The sequence below is a fragment of the Phaseolus vulgaris genome, chromosome 4 (genome assembly GCF_000499845.2).
Source record: "Phaseolus vulgaris cultivar G19833 chromosome 4, P. vulgaris v2.0, whole genome shotgun sequence".
Lineage (NCBI taxonomy): Eukaryota > Viridiplantae > Streptophyta > Magnoliopsida > Fabales > Fabaceae > Phaseolus > Phaseolus vulgaris.
In genome coordinates, this window is record NC_023756.2 from 26,994,522 (window position 1) to 27,000,310 (window position 5,789).

Consider the following 5,789-nt stretch of genomic DNA (forward strand, 5'->3'; position numbering starts at 1 on the left):
TCACAAAAATCGAGTCTTTTCACCTGTAATATAAAAAATTACACATTACTAAATCATAAGTTTTTCATAATCTATCTTCATAATCAAACAACTTTTGTTTCTATGTTTATCTCATCCACTACTTTGTCACAAGTACATTATAAGGAGTTTCTATTCTTATGATCAATATCGATTGAGTTTTATATATTACTTTTGAGAGAACTTTCTAAGTCTATTTATCAACATCTTTAAGATAATTTTATATAAATATCCTACTAAAGGGATAGGCTTGTACTCCATCAATCCTTGTGTTTATAAATGGGAGTTTATAAAATTTGGGAGTTATAGTTATGCATGATAATGTTTATTTTAATTATTTCCCAGTAATTTTTTATAAAGGTAAAATTATAATCATAATTTAATATTTCTATCTCAAAATTTGATATTTTTATTTTTGTTTGCCAAGTAAAATTTAGTCTGACGGTAGTTTATGAAATTTTGCATTGACATTTTTGGGTTAACGCGATGTTAATAATTTATTATGTGATCCAAAAAGTTGACGAGGTAATTAATTATATTAACTTTTTTAAAGTGTGATTTAAACTATCTTAGATTAGCAAGTAATTGAAAACACAAGAGTTACAATAACAAGGAAGAAGTCGGTAGGTGCACTGTGCATTGAGCAAGAAGTTCGCTTCTGTCTTTCTCTCGTGCAGAGTGCATTCGGCAAGCAGGTGTAAGGCGCCGCTTGTAAGCGGTGCCACAAGGATTGGCGACGCGTGTGGAAGTCTTGCAAGTTTAAGAATTTTATAGGCCTGGATTGTTTAAGGGCCTGTTTCTATCCAGGCCACATTTGCAAAGAAAAAGAAAGTGCAACCAAAGTTTGATTCTATCCGATCCAGAACTTATCCCAATCAACTAGGATGACGCTTCTCGGCAATATGCGAAAAAAAATAAAGGAATGAAAACACGAAAAATAATGTAACTTTTTTTCTTAAAACTTTCTCTTTTTTTCATGAAGAGATTTGGAAAGAAAGAGGAGTTTACATTATCTTTTTCTAAAAAACTTAGTAAATTATATACTAATTATATATGCAAATTTTATTTTAATATATATATATAATATTTATAATTTATTTATTAACTATTAATATTAATTTTCATATTATAATAAAATAAATAATAAATAAAAGATTAATTTTAATTATTAATACATATTTTTATTAAATTTAATATTAATTTTTTATTTTAATTTTAATCTATATTTCTAAATTCTTTTATCAAATTTGGAAACTTACATACATTTTAAAAAATTTAATTTTTTTTTTCATAATAGCACATTAATTACAAACTTTAATAAACTTTCTTCACAAAATCTACTCTAACATACCTCAATCCAAACAACCTCACTTTCCTCTCAAATCATTCTAAATTCACTCCCTAATCCAAACACACCATACAAGAGCAAGAATGATTTTCAATTAAGAAATCCTATGCTACACAAGGATAAAGAAATTTTTTGCCTAGATTTGGGAATACTTGTATCAGTTGTCTCAGTTGCCTACACTTGTATCAAGGAAGACATGATTGTTGTTCGAGTTGAGGAGGAAGATTACTTGGTGGCTCTTGAAGATTGCAACAATCACCTACATGGGAGGATTATTTTATCTAAGGGTGACCAACCCCTCACACACCTTGATTTAACCAACTGCAGCTTGTGTGGAAAGCTCTCAGACCATAGGAAGCTATATCTTGGCAAGGGTGATGTGATTCCAATAGCCACATAGAACAAGATTCTTGACACTTTGAGGAATCACCTTGAGCTGGAAAATAAAGAGGCACTTTCTTAGAAGTTGGATCATGGTTCTAAGTCAAGAACTCACCAAAACAAGTACCAATTCCCAAACTCATTTGGATGAACCAAATATTGTCAAATTGAATCAACAAAGGAATTATAAAAGAGAAGACCGAACAGAATTAAAACACAAACAAATGTACCGAACAGAATTTAGAAAACCAAAACATAGGTGCTGGAAAATTAAGGACAGCCGAACCAAAAAATGCTCAAGAACACAAGACAACAAGAGTAATTGAAAGAGAAGAAAGGAAGGAGAAGAGAATGCTCATGAAGATGGAAGATAGGTTGGATGATCACGCCACTAGAAGTATGGATGCTCCTAGATGAGTGTGGAAGCCGCCACTTGAGGAAACCATGGTCCTTCAAGATAAGACTAGAGTAGAAGCTCAAAAGCTCTCCAAATGCTCACTCCAATTTTGAGTATAGTTTCTTTAGATGAATTCAAATCTGAATTTTACAAAGGAAGCACCTCTATTTATAGCCTAAGGTGCTGAAAAATAGGTGGGAAATTTCAAATAAACTCATTTGAAATTCCCACCAAAAACAAGTCACATGGGAGGTGTGACCTTTTTCTACTATGACACCTCCCAAAAACTACACCTACACCACTCTCCTAAGTCACATGGACAATGTGACTTTATTTTACATTTTCACACACCTTTATTTAATAACCACACCTCCTAAAACTATACAAGAGTATTTCAAAGCTTGGCCTTGCCCCTCATGGGATGGATTTGGGCTCTTTGGGCTTTGGCCTTCTTGGGCTTGGGCTTGGGCTTTGGGCTTGGGCCTCATCTTTATTTTATGTCTTCTTTTAATTTTGAGAAGACTAGAAGGAAGAACTTCAAATGTGAGGGTGGATGTCCTCTTCCTCCATTAATAAAAGCCTCCTTTATTTGATTCTCATCATACTCCTCGAGTTGGAGAGAATTCGTCCACGAATTCTGAATCCCTGCATATAACAAAGTCAGTTTAGTTTTACAATTAAAAGTGGAAGAAAAATGTAAACATGACTTAGCATTTGTAAATAATGGGATTTCAGAAAAGGAGGTTCTATAAATCGACCAAGTTGGAAAAATTTGTTTAGGAATGATGTGATGTTTTGGAAAAAGACCTCTTAAATGGTGACAACCATTAGGAGGTATGAACAAATCATCCCTAACATTTTTTAACCAAGATGGTGGTGAAATAGGAACCTTGGGTAATGAAAAAGATAAGGAAGGAAAACACCTTGGAGGTGAAAGGATAAGACCCATGTCAACTTGGCCTTCTTTGTCTTTTTCTTGTTTACTTGTGGTAGGTGGGTGAGTTAGGTCTTGTTTTACTTTGTTGATCTTTAAGATTTGCTTTTGTGGACAATGAAGAGCTATGTGCCCAAAACTTAAACATTTAAAACATTTGGTATTTGAAGTTTTGGTAGGCGACTTAGGAGTAGAAGGTTTTGTAGTAGAAACGTTTTTTGGAAATATGGTTTGTTTGGAAAAATTGGAAGGAGAATTTTGAGTAGACATTTTGTTGGCATCCTTCCTAGAAGAGTTGTAGAAATCATCATCATGAGTATTTTTGAAAGTTGTTTTCAAAAGATAGGATTCCACCTTGATGGCTTGGCGAAACACTTTCTTTAAAGAAGAGTACTCATTTAATTCTACAATTTCTCTAATATCTCTTCTCAAACCACGTACAAACCATTTTATCTTTGACTCTTCATTAGCATGCATATTCATTTTAGTCAAAGTTGTTTCAAAATCTTTAAAGTATTCTTCTACCATCCTATGTCCTTGAGGAAGCCTTTGGAACTTCAACAAGTGTTCCTTCCTAGAAGGAGGAACAAACCTCGCGCGCATACACTCTTTCAAAGCATTCCAAGAAACCACGGGAGGTTTCTTGCGATACATAATGTCCATTACAATTTTATGCCACCATTCTTTGGCATAGCCCAAAAAGGATAAAGAAACTAATCTAAGTTTTTGGTCATCTTGGACCTTATACACATGAAAATAATGGTCAACCTTAGTCTCCCATTCTAAATACACATTAGGATCACTATCACCATTAAAACTAGGGACTTTTTTACAAGCAATGTTGAACACTTGGTGATATCTTTGGTCACGGTTATAGCTCTCTTCATGAGAATGATGGTGATGCCACCTTCTTCTATGTTCTTCTTCACCAAGGACTGAAACTTTGCAAGGAGAATGCTGCTTGTAATATGCACCACTTGAATAGCCAGCCATTTTGCAAATAAAAAACAGCAAACACACAAAAACAGCAAACAAGTTAAGAAACAAAATTAGCAAAAACAGTGAGCTTGGCAATGAAACTGCCGAAGTGAAATGAGGCTGAAAAAAGAGATCACTCTCAAAGAAATAATGTTCTTGCACGAATCTGATCTTGAGGCCTTGGAATCCTCAAATGAAATATGTCAAAGCAAGCACACCAATCTTAAGAGCAAACCACCACAAAACCAAAGAAACAATAAAGACAAACAAGAAAAGGTATAAGCAAGGAAAGGTAATTGCAAAAGGAATACTATACGTAAGACAAACTCAAAGAGTAAGAATGAAAGACAATCAAGAAAATAAAGAACTCAATGAGAAAAGTAGGCACACAAAAGAAAACCTAAGGAAAAGCACTAGAGGAGATGAAGAAAACAAAAAATTTAGCTACTGGAAATTTTTTTTTTTATGCAAACTGTGTTTGATATTCACTGATTTAACTGGAACGTTGTAGAGCGAACTGGATTATGAAATTTATACCACAGAAACTTCAAGATGTTAACTCAATAATGGCACTGGAATCAATTAAAAACAGTAAGCCAATTGAGAGAAATAAAGTTTTTAAAATCACTGCCAGATTACCGTATTTTTTTCGGCAGGAATGTACACTTTTTTTATTTTATTTATCATTTTTTGTGTACTTCATATTTTTGAATGATTCTTTTTTCTATTCTTTTCTAACACTTTGAATATCTCAAATCCAGAATTTCAGAATTTTACAGTACGTAAATCAGTTGCAATAAGGAAAAACAGTAAGCACTCTTTTCAGAAACAGAGGAATCCTAATAGGAATAAAAAACAGAATGATGAACTAGCAAAGACATAATAGAAAATGATGTAGTGGAACTTGTATAGGTCTAGAATACAAGTATGAACTCAATTCTAAAAAGAAAATGCACAAAGGATCAACATCAATTCAGAAAATTATATGACACTAAAGCAAGAAACAATCAAAACAATAAAAGTACTACTAGAAGTAATGACATATATGGAATAACTTGACTTAAGACAAAACTTGACATGATTCAAAAATTAAAAGACACAACACAAATTGTAACAAGTGAAAGGAAGCTTAAGGTAAACTCTAGGAAGGATAATGCCATTCCAAAAGAGCAACCTTACTCATAAGAATTATGAGTGCCATAAACCTTTCCACAAACACTTGGAGCAAAAGAAAAACAGCAAGAAAACTCAATTAAAATTCTAAAACAGAAACTTAAATTGCAAGAAATTAAAAGAGCTCTTGAAAATAAAGTGCACACAACTCAACAATTAAACAAGAAGAACCTAAGGCTCTGATACCACATGATGTGATTCCAATAGCCACATAGAACAAGATTCTTGACACTTTGAGGAATCACCTTGAGCTGGAAAATAAAGAGGCACTTTCTTAGAAGTTGGATCATGGTTCTAAGTCAAGAACTCACCAAAACAAGTACCAATTCCCAAACTCATTTGGATGAACCAAATATTGTCAAATTGAATCAACAAAGGAATTATAAAAGAGAAGACCGAACAGAATTAAAACACAAACAAATGTACCGAACAGAATTTAGAAAACCAAAACATAGGTGCTGGAAAATTAAGGACAGCCGAACCAAAAAATGCTCAAGAACACAAGACAACAAGAGTAATTGAAAGAGAAGAAAGGAAGGAGAAGAGAATGCTCATGAAGA